This window comes from Episyrphus balteatus, chromosome 2 (genome assembly GCF_945859705.1).
Source record: "Episyrphus balteatus chromosome 2, idEpiBalt1.1, whole genome shotgun sequence".
NCBI classification, from domain to species: Eukaryota; Metazoa; Arthropoda; class Insecta; order Diptera; family Syrphidae; genus Episyrphus; species Episyrphus balteatus.
The window spans coordinates 95,072,040-95,086,110 of NC_079135.1; the positions used below are offsets into that span (position 1 = coordinate 95,072,040).

Here is a 14,071-nt window from a genome sequence, read left to right on the forward strand (position 1 = left end):
CGCTTCTATTGCTGCGATTTGATTTGTATTTCTTACAGGGCAGGGATGTCATTTGGAATACTAAATGGGAGTTTAGTACTTAAATGTTCAGAGGAAGAATTTTAAAAAGTTAATGTTTATTTATTTAGTACAGTTAATACAGGGTGTCCCACAGTCAACGCCCCAAATGAAAACCATGGATTCCTGAGGTAATTTTAAGTCGAAAAACTTAAGTGGCAATTTTCTCGTTTTCGTCCCGTTTTCGAGTTATGACGTTATTAATGATTTTTGCTCACTTTTCCTTTAACTGGTCTTATCTTTGCCAAACGACGTCTGATTCGAATGATTTTTTTTTACAACCAATCAAGAATTTATTACAGTTTAAGTTTGTCTCAAAAATGCTCTGTGCAAAGTTGATAAACTAAAAGTAATAGGCCCGTTTTTTTTTTAAATACAAAATATTGGAAAATAATGAAAATCAGATAAGTCCGATAAAATCATTGGTATTAATAGTACGCTTACAAATTTTATTAAGAATATTATCTTTGCCATAGTAATTATAAATAAAAAAAAGTCTACACCTACTCTTTTTCTTGTGAAAAAGTGTTTTTTGAGGGAGAGATAATTTTTGTTTATTTCAAGAACTCAAATTACCTATGTTACATTTGAGATTATAACCAAAGATCTAAAGTTGATGTTTTTGTTTGGTAATAACGTGTCATTTGGGATAGAAACCAAGAAAAAGAGATATCATAATTTTTAATAGGAGTAAATTTTGTAATAAGTCCCAAATATGTGGAGTGAGTAAAATATAAAATAAAGAGGAGATACATAACGTCATCATAACAAATTTAAAACCTTTAGTTTAGCTAAAAAGTTTTAATTTTTGACTTTCAAAAATTGTATGTTATATTTTTCAAACTTTGCTTTAAACAATTTTTTGAATGCACAGTCTACGGGTTCTTGAAAACTTTAACTATTAATAAATCAGCGATTGATACAAATGTCCATTTTTTTGTGATTTAAATACAGTTTGGTATTTTTTTAGCAATTTTATTTAAGTATAAATAAATACAACAACTATCTTAAAAAAAAAAAAGTTAACTTCTTGGCATTAACTTTTACAGAATTTATTTATTTTAAAACAATTAAGCTCAGGTTTATTTATTTTTGAATAAATTAAGTAAAGAAATATGTCTGGTACATTTATAAGCTAGGCGTTCTTTTGTACGTATTCAAATTATTGTTAAAAAAAACATATTTTTGTTTGAAGATGAATTTTGCCAAACAATATTTAGTGCATTAATATAATTTTTGAGTCTAAAAACTTTCAAAACATTTTGTCGTTAATATAAAACAACGTTAACACATTTCCCTCTTTAAAGCCGGGAGGAACATTTTTCTAAAACCTTAGGAAAATGCGTTACTTTATTGTTTTTCTTTTTAAAAAAGTTTCCTTGCTTTTTCTAATTCCTCGAAAACCTAAACGACAAAAATATCCTTTTTAAAAATTTTGAAAAAGAAAAAAAAATAGTTTTTAAATTGTTTTAGTTTTTTGGAAATTTTTTTTTTTTCAAAACTTTAAGTGTGAAATTAAGTTTTTTAAAACCAATTTAATTAATTTTTTTAACCTTTATTTCTTTTACTTCATTAAATAATTTCATAACCTAGTCGACAGCTCTGTTTTATTGATTTAGTTTTTAAAATTGAGTATACAACAAAAAATCTCAGATATATTGCATCGAAAGAGCAAAAGATAACAATGACAAAACGGATTTCTGATAAGCATAATTTCACTCGAACAATAAACTCAATGCTTATCTCTCAGTATATGCACTAGATTAATGTGCTTGCTTACCCGCGCTGACAAGTGTCAGATAATTTCGTCGAATACAATATAGATGAACTTCAATCTCATGTTTTGTTGATTTTGATTTTTTTTTTTTTTTTGTATATATTTTTGCCACTTCAGTTTTGATATTCATTGAATTAATTTCTGTTGTCAGTTCCTTTCTTGCAACCGATCTTCTTAGACGTTCGATGTTTTGAAAATCGTTCGTTAAGTTTTTTAATTAAAAAAAAAGGAAAAGATAGAAAACAAAAAACGTGCCAAGCCATATGATTTTTTTTTTTTTGTATAGAAAGAAAACGGTTTCTCATTACAACAAAAGTGACATTTTGAAATGAGTTAAGAGTTCCTATAAAGAAATAATAAGGAAAACAATAATTTAAAGCTTTTAAACAAAAAAAAAAAAAATAATATTTTTAATAGGCCTTTTTGAACGTCATTGAATTAATTTCCTTTTTTTATTGCGTGAGACAATCAAGTGTAAACAAAGTGACGTGAAAAAGTAATCACATTTTTATTTTGTAGCCTTCTTTTTTTTTTGTCTAAAAATAATTTTTGTAATTTTTTGTTTTTATTTTAATTTTTTTTCTTGAAAACTTCTCTTGAGCGCGAAGAAAATAAAAAAAAAAAAGTTTGATGAAAATTCCTTCGACATTAAATAAAAAAGAAAGTGTATTTTTAAGTTATTGGCGCTTTTTCGTTGCATTGGTCTTCGTTCTTCTTTTGCATTGAAGGTTTGTATAAATAAACAAAAAGTAAAAAAAAAATAAAACACTGAGATTTAAGTGATCTACATAATTTTACTTTAAAATCTATTTCGAGTTATGGGTTCCCTTAGGATGAGAAAATAGTATTTTTTTTTTGTGTTGAAGGAAACATAAAAATTGGACCACCAATTCTATTTTTATATTTTTGAAAAAGTAGTTTTTGTCCAATAAATTTTTTGTTTGTTGTTGTATTTTTTTGTTTTGTTTTATGATACACAAAATTTGCATGAATAAAATTTGATTTCTTAAGATTTTTTTTTATTTTGATTTTGAAAATTATTTAGAAAAAATGTTTTATATTTAAGTGTTATTATTATTATTCCACTCTAGTTGATAGACTGAATATAAATTTAAATACAATTTTGTGTTCACGTGGAAAAGTGGTGACAATACTTTATATATCTAGATGAATTTTTAAGATTTCATTTGAATCTTATATTCTGGTAGATCATAAAATAAGGATTTCTATAAAAAACTGAAACTTTGTCAATTAAGTTTAATGATTGAGAATACTGTAAGGGAAAAAAATATTCACTATAAGATTTTCACCATTTTAAAATAAAGATCAAAATAACTAAAAACATGTTATAACCCCTTCACATTACCCATTTTAACCCATTTTTTAATGATATTTCTGCTGGTCAGAAAGTAAATAATGTGTTAAGGTAGAAAATGTTTACCTTCAGATTTAAAACTTTTTATGTTTTGGATTTGACTCTTTAAAGTGATTACCAAGAAAGATAAAAGATCAACAAAGCCGTTACATTAAAGAACTGATTTCTGAAACTTTTGTAGAGCTCTTTCTTTTTGGTAAGTCAATTTATTAATGGAGTTGGACCTAAGAATATAAGCTGTATATTTGTTGAAGATACTCTCACATCAAAAGAATTTGGGAATTATTTTTAAGAAGGTAAAAAGGTGTAAAATGTAAGGAACTATCAAATCTTCAATTATTTTAAAAGTTGAATATTTTTGTCTTCACGCTTTTTTCCTATCATCTAAAGAAATTGAAAAAAATTTATTTCTTGAAATGAGACGGAAATGCGGAGAATATGCCAATTTGTATTTTTTAAACTAAGGCTTTAAGGAACAAAAAAATGAATCATTTTTGTGATATACCCCGAATCTTCCTTTAATTTCCTAAAATTTAAGATTAACAAATTAATATTTCAAAGTCTATTGACCGTTTAATTTGTCAAACATTTTTAATGATTTATTCTTCTCAAGATCACTTTTTCTACCTTTTTTTAATTTTAAATACTTAAAAGATTTGAGGCCGAATTAATTCACTCTTTATTTTATTTAAAGTTTCCATTAAAAATTAGAAAACTGTCATATCGCAAAAAAATTTAAAAATTTCCCTTTTTATATGGCGGGCGTCTTTAAATTTAATGGAGTGATAATAAATTGGGCCTAATATTAAAATATTTAATCCCAATGTTCACATTTTGCTATAAGAAATAATTTTTATGAATACCCACCATCACTAACAGATAATTCAAAAATCAGTATTTCGTAACAAACAGTTTCAAAATTCGTAGGCTTAGTTTTATCAGAAGGAGATTATCCTGGTGCCAGGATCAACGGAGATCTTGCCCCCCCTAAATACGTTTTTTAGTCAATTTAGGTCCCGGGGCTAATTCATTTTGTTGAGAATTAAATGAAGGAATGTGTTTGACACTTGTGTTCTCAAAATATTGAATTTAACAGAGACGCCATGAAACTCACACAATCGCTATATCAGATGGACTCGCCACATAGTGTTTGATAAAAAAATACAGTTTCACACATCGATATGCATTTGACAACTGAAAGATTACTTTACTCCCGCTAAGATGACTGTTTGATATTTGATTTGCAAGGTCAACTAATTCATAGTTTACTCAGTGTTAACTCAGCACTGGAAAACTGGCCGATGGTCTAACTCGTATAGTAAAATATATACCTACTTTAGCCTGACTTTGTATAATGTAGTGTAGTTACATTATTTTTGTATCAGTTTTTAAATTTTAGTTAATTTATTATAGTGGTCACTCTGGCGTATACGTAACATTTTTTCTATGGAAAAACTAACAAATTTTACTATCATACTACATACTACAGTAATACTTAGAAGTTAATAGTTAAACCTTTAACATAATGGAATGTATTTCTAATATCAAAACATACTTAGTTATTAACTCAAGTTCAATGTTCTTACGACTGCATAACAAAACAAAAAAACAATTGATACATTTTTAACGGAAGTAAATTAATTGATATTGTATTAATGTTCTCATTGTTGTTGTGCAAAAAAAAAACTTACTTTTGATTTCATTCAAAAACTGTATTGACAAATGTGAACACTCATATTGTAAGTGTTTTCATTGAGTGCACTTATGTCAATTTGAAGAAGTATGAGAAGCTTCTACAGAAACTATCTCACCAAAGTTTGAAGTAGGTACAATGTATTAAGTAGAATATCTTTTTGGCTGTCACTCAATAAGTAGATGCATTTATTTGATTTGTTTTTTTAATATTTGCTTAAAGTTAAACTCATATTCGAAAGATATAAAAGTAATTTAATAGATTTTATAAGGGAAACATTCTAAGTGGTTTTCTTATTACATATCAATTAATTTGATTTGAAGTATATTTGCATTGATTTGAATAAGAAAAAAAAAATACAAGTTCCCAGTTGCTTACTTAAAAAAAAAAAAAAACAGATATTCTACAACACGCCTTAAGAATCACAAAATTACCATAAATGCATTTCCAACAGGTGTTGAGAATTAATTATTACTTACAATGTAATTTGATTAAAATAAATGTCAATCAAAATCTTGTAGAATTAAAAACTAAGGGAAATCCCAAGTAATTTCTTTATTAATTCATTTGTCATTTTTTTTTTTATAAAAAAAAATGTATTTGTTTTAATTATTTTGTATCGTAATGCAAGAAATATTTTATTTTTTCTTTGTTGATATCAACTTTTTTGTCGGCAATATAAAATTGATTAAATTAAATAAATGTTATCGTATAAAAACCTTCATTTAAGTTTAATGACATAAAAACAAAGGTGATAGAAAAAAAACATAACAATCCAATCGATTATATCAATCATGATTTTACAAAAATGTTTTAAATTAAAATGAATCTAGAGGAAAAATGGATGACCATATGTCAATGTTGGCTGTAAGCAGCTGCAAAAAAACTGCAAGAAGTCATAGCGGATTTTAACTCTTTTAAAAATGTTAATATAAAATTATAAGGCTTGTGATTCAGTTAAGGGATACAAAACGTTAAATGTTTAGAAAAATAATATGTACATATATAAAATATAAACAAAGCCTGGTTAAAAGTTTAGATTCGATACCTCAATAAAATCAAGTTCAAGAAGTATGATACGTATTGATTTACCAACTCGAATAGAAATTTCATTAAGTTTTGCAATTTGTCTATGTTTATTTTAGAAAACTTAAAGCAAAAGCTTAAAATAACACCGTTTATTAATTTGTACAATGGTTAAGTTAAATTCCAGTTATTTCAATATCTACTAAAAGAATTTTTACTTGCGATATAGGTACTATAATCAAGTTATGCATTCGTACAAACAAAAAGTTGAGATAACATTTTCTGTCTGTATGTCTATCTGTCTGTCTGTCTGTCTGTATGTATGTATAAGGACCTACAGCCTAAACGGATGGACCGATTGACTTCAAATTTGGTATGTAGCATTTTTTGGATACTCTCCAGAGGCGTTTTTAGAATTAATTTTTTTGGACCAAAAATAACGGTACTTGTCATATACCGATTTTAGTAAAGTTCAAATTGCTCAAAAACGGCTATAACGATTTTGTTTAAAAAATTCAAGTGTAAGTTTTGAGGCAAGGTCTATCTTCTAATGAAAAAATTTTTTTTTGAAAATCATTATTAACGGTACCTGACATAGAACCGCTTTTTTTCAAATCCGAAACAGCCTTTTCGATTTCAACGAAACTTTTTGTGAAAAAGCACTTATATAATTCAAATATAAGCCAAAAATAAAATTTTTAAAAAAATAATTTTTGGATTTTTAAAAAAATTTTGAAATTTTTTTTTTTGAAAAATCAAATTTTCGAAAACGGGACAATGAACTTTTTTGAAATTTTGTTTTTAGATGTTGATTAGTGATTTTTACAAAATGGCATACCAATTTATTTTAAAACTTTTTTTCCAAAAAATTATTTATAAAAAATTATTTATTTTAAAAAACGGCTCTAACGATTTTGAAATTTTTTTTTCTAAAAATGCATCTTAATATATCAATCAAAACTGCATACTTGTTTTGGGGGGCAATTTGATTTCAGATTTTATATTTAAAAAAAAAATAAAAACGAATTTTATTTTTTTTTTCTGTACCCATATAGTAGGTACCTTCTTCTTCTTCCTTTTTTCTCGGCGCTGTTATGATCTCGATGTCGAGGCGATCATAACCTTCCCACGTAACTGCTTCACACTAGTGATCCGCCTGTGGGGTTCGCCGGGTTGACCTCAGAAATCGGCGGCAAGCCTCCCGGTTTTGTATTGTTCCGTTTCTGAGGCCAACTGAATGCTGGTGTTTTTGCATTTGCTTGTACCAGGAGTTTTTAGGCCTACCTTTCTTTTTATTTCGTGTTGGAACGTTATATGATATTGCTTTTTTGACGGGGTTCTCAGGATCTCTCCTTTGAACATGGCAATACCATATAGTAGGTACCTACATTTTCCAAATTTCTATATAAAAAGTCTTAAAAATTTAAGCAACTTGAACTCTAAGAGCAAGTTCGTGCGACCCAGTCGTGCATTTTATATACTTTGGGATGCCGCCATTTTGTCAAAAATCAAAATTTTGACTATTCCTTCTATTAACTATATTCATCTATTCTAAAACCGAATCTTTTGGTTTTTTTTTATTTTAAATAATTTGGTTCAGAGATATCTTGCTCACCACCAGACACCTTTTTGAAAAAGTCCTTTTTTTAATTACATATTTTTAAATAATACATTTTTTTCACGAATTTCATTTTTTTTAATTAATTTATGTTTCTTCACAAAAGAAATTAAGTTATTTTTTTTTTATTTATTTTTTTTATTTAAATTAAGTAAGTTTTTATATAAATAATTTTAAAAATCTAAAAAAAACTGAATTCTTTGTGCAAATTCATGTGACCCAGTCGTGCACTTTAATTATTCTACATATTTTAAATTTGTTTTGTAATTTTAAGTAGGTAATACAATTTACAAATTACTTTGAAAAAAAAAAAATATTTCCAAGATTTTGTTCACTAAGCATATTGTGATAAGAAAAAAACAAACAATGTGCATCCCTTTGATAGAAATAAGTAAGGAAAGCCCCTTTCATTGCAAAGACATAAAATGTATTGAAAAAAAGAAATTATTATGATTATTTGTTATAAGAGATATAAAAACTTTTATTTGTTTAAATAAGTTGTCTGGACATTTTGTGCCCATTGAGTTATATATCAAACACACAACCACTTGAACGTAGGTATTTTATTTTTTTAATCTTTTCTTACCTTAATCTGTTTTAAAAATACCTATCCATTAAACAATGTGCGTTTGTGTCTTATGTGAATAATATTTATTATTTTATACTTTTTATCAGCAAAATGGTTTTAAGTAGTAAACATTTGTAGCCCAGTTACTAAGCCTATATTAATTTTACAGAAATGGCAACAATTTAATCGAATTTGTGTTGAAAAGATTATGAACAAATTGAATGGCTTTATAAAAATAGTCATAAAAATAAGTTGATTACCCTAAATATTAGGGTGCTTCTTATATGGTCGAAAAAATCTTCTTTTCGATTTTTTAATGGGACACCCCTGCATTATGTTCTACCATATAAGCATAGTGTATGGTATTTTTTTCCGATTTTAATATTAAAATTTAGGGGTCGCTACCATTCACTAAAGATTTAAGTAAAAAAAAAAGATCAATTTCAACAAAAAATTTTTTGTTACAATACAAAGTACGTTTAAGACCCGATTTTTCAATCTTCTAATAAACAGTCAGTTAACTGTCTGTCGAATAAAGATATTAGGCTCATAAACAATCAGATAAAATCATTGAATTTTTCAATTAAGCTATTCTACAGAATAACACAAAAAATGTCAAATTCAAAAATATTCAAAATTAAACTTCATTTTTATTCCGCTGTATTTTTATCAAAACTACTTTCAAAACAGTTAAAGATTTAATATAAAGTACTTAATTCTGATTAAAAATTTTTAAATTTTCTGAGAAAAAAAAAACAAAATTTGGTGTATTTTTCAAAACTTTGAGTTGTGGTAGTGACCCCTAGAACGTGTTTAAACTGGACCAAATTTTACCCAATTTATATTTAAGGCAGGAAGAACAAAATGAAAGGGTGTCCCATTAAAATTTCGAAAATTGATTTTTAAGAAGCACCCTACTAAATATAGGCCTTATAAATTGAAATAATAATATTGGCGGTAAAATTTATTTAAAGGTAAAAAAGGATAAGTTTTGCTTTTCAACTAATTTATTTTCATAACGAAGAAAAAAAAACGCTTTATTAATTTTTGGAGTTGAGGTCACTTGAACTTATATTAATTTATTTTCATTTAATTTTCAATCAATTATATTATTTATCAAAGAAACACGCTATAAACATCCAAATATTGTTTTTCTTCTAAGACAACGACAAATTTGATCACAGCTCGCCTAGGTCTATTTCCAATCCATCGTTTCCATCCAAAACCACCAATCACCGAAAATCCAGGACAACAGCAAAATTGTGCTTTCATCATGTAAATTTTACATCTTGCTGGAATTTAATATACAAAGTAAATGTTATTTTCTTCGGAAACAAAAAATCCCAATCACTGATCTAGTACAATCATATATTCAAGTGCATTCTATTTTGAAAAAAAAAAAAAAATTCTAATCAAAAGATGATAATTTTTTTGTTTTGTCACTATTACAAATTAAATGTCAACTGTCACCTGGTTATCTGTCAAACATTGAATTGTTTATAAATCTTATAAATATTTTTCTTGTTCGTCAGTGATTCTTGTTTTTTTTTTTTTATTGATTTGACTTTGATGTCACTGGTTTTCAAAATCAAGGACAGTTCATAAGTTGAAATCATTAATGAATCAAATGATAATGTACAAAAAAAAAAAAAACATAATTAAGATGATCTTCCCAGCAATGAATTATCAGTGACGCCAGTTTTATGAGTTAGGAAAAATTATGAGTAATCAAGTACAACGCATAATTTGAAATTAAGGCTCGATCACTGGGATCTTGTGGCTTATTGAGTACTAGAAAAAGTAGTCCAAATCTTGCAAAAAAAATCGATGAAAAACATATTCTATTGTTTTTTTTTTTTTGTATTAAAGTAAAGCTGAAAACTTAACGAACAAAAGAAAAGTCATTACTCGTTAGAATTGTGATTTAAAGGGAGGAAACTGCATTATCACCATCACTCTAAAGCCTTTATTTGTAAATAATATTTTGATAAGAATAATTGGAACACGCATTGTGCACATTGACCATGCAATGTGTTTTTTTTTTGTTTTGTTCCAATATTTTCCTGAATCAAAACAAAAAGTTATATTTTTAATTTTATGCTGATACAATAATACTGTAAGATTGGTACAGAAAACCGACTTGTGACTATTTATAACTTGTAAACATAAGATTTATTAAAGAGTAGATACTGAAGAGAGGAAAAAGTAAAGTACAGGGCACTTGTTAATTGAGATTGTTTTTAATTGTACTAAATCGTCAAAGTTTGCTGAGTGTAGTTGACAAATTAATTTAGTTAGGTATATTTTTTTAGTGAGCTCAAGCTTTAAATGAATGAAGCCGGCTTACATTCCTAGATTTGATTTTAATTGTATTAATTAAAATTATCACCTTAGACCAATAGTGTGCTTTTACTAGCAAAACCTGTCTGGCGTTGCTTCGTTTTTTTTTTTTTTTTTAAATTAGTAGTACCTTTGTTGTTTTTAAAGTTTTCTTAAAGTGAGTACCTACATAATCTTGTTTTAAAGATAAGGGTTCAGATTTTGTATAAAAAGAAATAAGATTTATAACTTTTTTTAACCCTCTACTGCATACGAAGCCAAATATGGTTTTGTCTGTTTGTATGCACTTTTCTCTTCTCTGTTACAAAAAAAATGGTAAAGATTAAATACAATCCTCTTCTTTGTGTTTCTGAGAACCCTGTCGTGTGTCCGACACAAAATAAAGGTGTATTTTATGATCACAGGTGAGTCGATCAGTCGTGTGCATTGAAATCGAAAGTGTAGAATATATTCATACTTTAAGTGTTAATTACTGCGTTTGTTTGGAAAGAAAAGTGGAATTAAAAATTTATTTTTGATCGATTGTCTTATTATGTATGCTATGAACCAATTTTTATTGAAAAAAAATTATTGGCCTGGTCTTGGTAGGGCAAAAAGTACGGAAGCCATATTTGGCTTCGTATGCATTAAGGGGTTATCAATCTACACAATTTGTTAAATTTTTTGTTGGAAAATTTTGTTTTTTTACATTGTTATTTTGCTTGGAAGCTATGTTTTACTTCAGAAATGGAGCCCCTTCGCTTTTAGAGACATTTTTCTCATGTTAACACCATTTCCAGCGGCGTAACCACAAAAATTTTAGATGGAGAGGGGCTCACCTATAATATTTTTCAGTCATTTTATTACTATTTAGTTTTTGTAAGATCTGGGAGTGGCTGAAAATGTTGGAGGAAGATTTACTTCGACAGTGGAAGGAATGTGAACCAGAAAAAATATATATAACGGACAAAAACAAATTGCTTTTCTCGGTTCCATGTCTTAAAATGAGCCAAATTTGAATTAATTCTTAACCTTTTGTAATGCAATGTATTTATTTTACTTTATTTTGTTTTTAAATGATAAATATTTATCTTTTGATATTTTTAATTGTATTCTTTACATAATCTGAATAAGTAATATTAGTAAAATTTCTTACCCCTTAATGCATACGAAGCCAAATTTGGCTTATAAACAAATTTTTTAAACAAATTAATTTCAACAATTTTTTTTAATGAAAACCGTTTTAAAACAACCCAAAGAACCCATGTAAAGCATTTTTGAATTTTTTCGTCCGCTAATATTAATTCATGCAGTAGAGGGTTAAGAAAAACCTCAAAATAAAAAAGATACTTTCTTAAATATGTTTTATCTGAAATTTCTTAAATATTTTCGAATAAATAATATAATTTCAGTGGGTTCTTGGCGATTTCTGATCAAGTAACTTTGTTGTTTTATTAAAAAATATCGTTTGATTTTTAGATTTATTAATAATACATAATTATTGCAAGATGTACCATAATGAACTCTATAATGTATTACACATTTAAGTAGTAGAATAAGAATGACTTAAAAACAAAGCAATTAATAAGGTTATTTTGTTAAAGTATTTTATCAGGAAGTTTTTTTTTTCAGCTATTTATGGTTATTTCAGATTAAACCAGGGATACCCCTATCACATTTTGATAGGCTAGAAAAAAAATTAATCATGATTAGATTAAATAAATATTTAAAACTCTTTAAGACATTTGATTGACATTTAAGTACCTAAACTAATCTTATCTTGACTTTTAAGTTTTTGTAATTTAATGAATTAGGTATTTCATTTGTCAAAAAGTTCAATAAATTGAAATATTTTTTCAATGATTTTATTGATTAAGTTTAGACGATGTATTTGTATTGATATTTATTTGGAAATTAAAAATATGAATTTATTAATTGAAATAAATAAAAAAAAAGCAGCAGTGAAAACTTCTTTATTATCGTAGTGATTTGAAACAAGATAAAACCAAAAAGCGACAGGAAAAATCAATTGATCATAACTTTTTTGTTTTAATAGATAGATAAATGAAATTTATACAGTAGATAGGTAATTAAATAAATTTCAATTAATTTCATATTAAAAATTCTGAGATAACGGTGAAAAGATGTTTTTTTTCTAAACACGTAATATCTTTTCATCTAGAGCACATAACAAATCGAATAAGGCACATCTACCATTTTGTCTGCCCTGTTCGATTTCACTAGTCAAAAGTTTTTTTTTATAGAAATCAAAGTTAATTTTTTTAATGGTTTTTTTGTGCTGAGCTTGAATCAATCAAATTCAATCACATCACGTTTTTGACATATTACCATGCCAAAACATCAGAAAAATAGTGTTTTGGACGTTCAAAATTCAATATCTCAAAAACTTTGCACGTTAGAGCTATTCTAATGATAGATCAAAGGCCATTATAATTTGGTTTCTATGGAAAATTATTTCTTGCCAATATTGCTGTCATTTAGGTACTAAAAAATCAATCTTAAAAATAATTTTTTTTTTTTTTTTTAATTTTTGTCAATATATTCTAAAACAAAAGTTTAGTTTTCCCCACAATCTTTAATAATAGGTTTTAAATAATTGCATTCCAAACTTTTCAAAAATTAAAAAAATTTTCTTTAACTTTTTTGATTGAAAAATAGGCTATTTTTTCAAATTAAAATCGTCAAAAATCCAAAAATTAACTTTTTGCTCAAAAAACATTTTAAATCGATAGAAAACATAACAAAGTAATTTTAAACCAAGTTTTGTTTAAATCTAAACATTTTTTGTAAAAAATAACAATAAAAAATAAAAAAATCGTATTTTTGCATTTTTTTCAATATTTTTGAGGTTATATATAAAAATGGTTTGAGTAAAAGTTGTAGACATTAATACTATCTTCAACTTTTGCATTTAACTTTTTTCGATAGGAGGTCTACTTTTAACAGAAATTGTGAAAAACCACGATATTTGACACCCACCCCTTTTCCCCCGATTTGGTTGTCTGCAATTTATTTTTTCGATTTTTTTTTTTGCAAGGTTTCACTTCAACCACGTGTGAATTGCACTCATGGTTTTTTTTTTAAGGGTTTTTATTTTTTTCGGTTACATTTGATATTTTTTATTTTTTTTTTTTAAATAAAAAAAGTGAATGTGTTATTTTAACTTCACGTTAAGACATTTTTTATTCTTAGCATTAAGGGGGGAAATTCCTCCGGAATTTTTTATTTTTGCATTATTTTTTTTTTGCGTAATAAATTTATTTATCAACCGAAGAAACTATTTTCAGTGGTCTTAGCTTAAAGGAAGCCTCAAAAGTGCCTAGATAGTCCCGAAACCAATGCGCTCCGAACCTACCATAGTACGAAAACGAAAACTTTAAACGCATTTTTTTCGAAACTAGTTTTTTTCCGCGCCGTGCAATGTAACTCAAAAACTAATGAAGCTATCGACTTAAAATTTGAAGCAAATTACTCCTTAACTTATTGGCCACAACATGAACCTAAAAGTTGAATAAAATTTTACAGGAAATATTTTTTTTAACTACTTCTTTGTAAAAAAACATGGTTTTTTTCGTTTTTTTGATTTCTAATTTTTATTTTTCATTTAAAAAAAATTA

General features: G+C 26.4%; 1 protein-coding gene across 3 annotated transcripts in view; it reads left to right on the top strand.

Moving 5' to 3' along the window:
• Positions 1–14,071, top strand: part of LOC129908988 (monocarboxylate transporter 5) — a 128,314-nt gene that overhangs the window by 80,583 nt on the left and 33,660 nt on the right. Inside the window, exon 1 of one of the 3 annotated variants that reach the window (XM_055985862.1) lies at positions 2,074–2,562. The exons of the other annotated variants lie outside the window; for them this stretch is intronic. The gene's annotated coding sequence lies outside the window, so the exon portion shown is untranslated. Of the gene's footprint in view, positions 1–2,073; positions 2,563–14,071 lie in introns of those variants that run through there. 3 annotated transcript variants of the gene reach the window in all.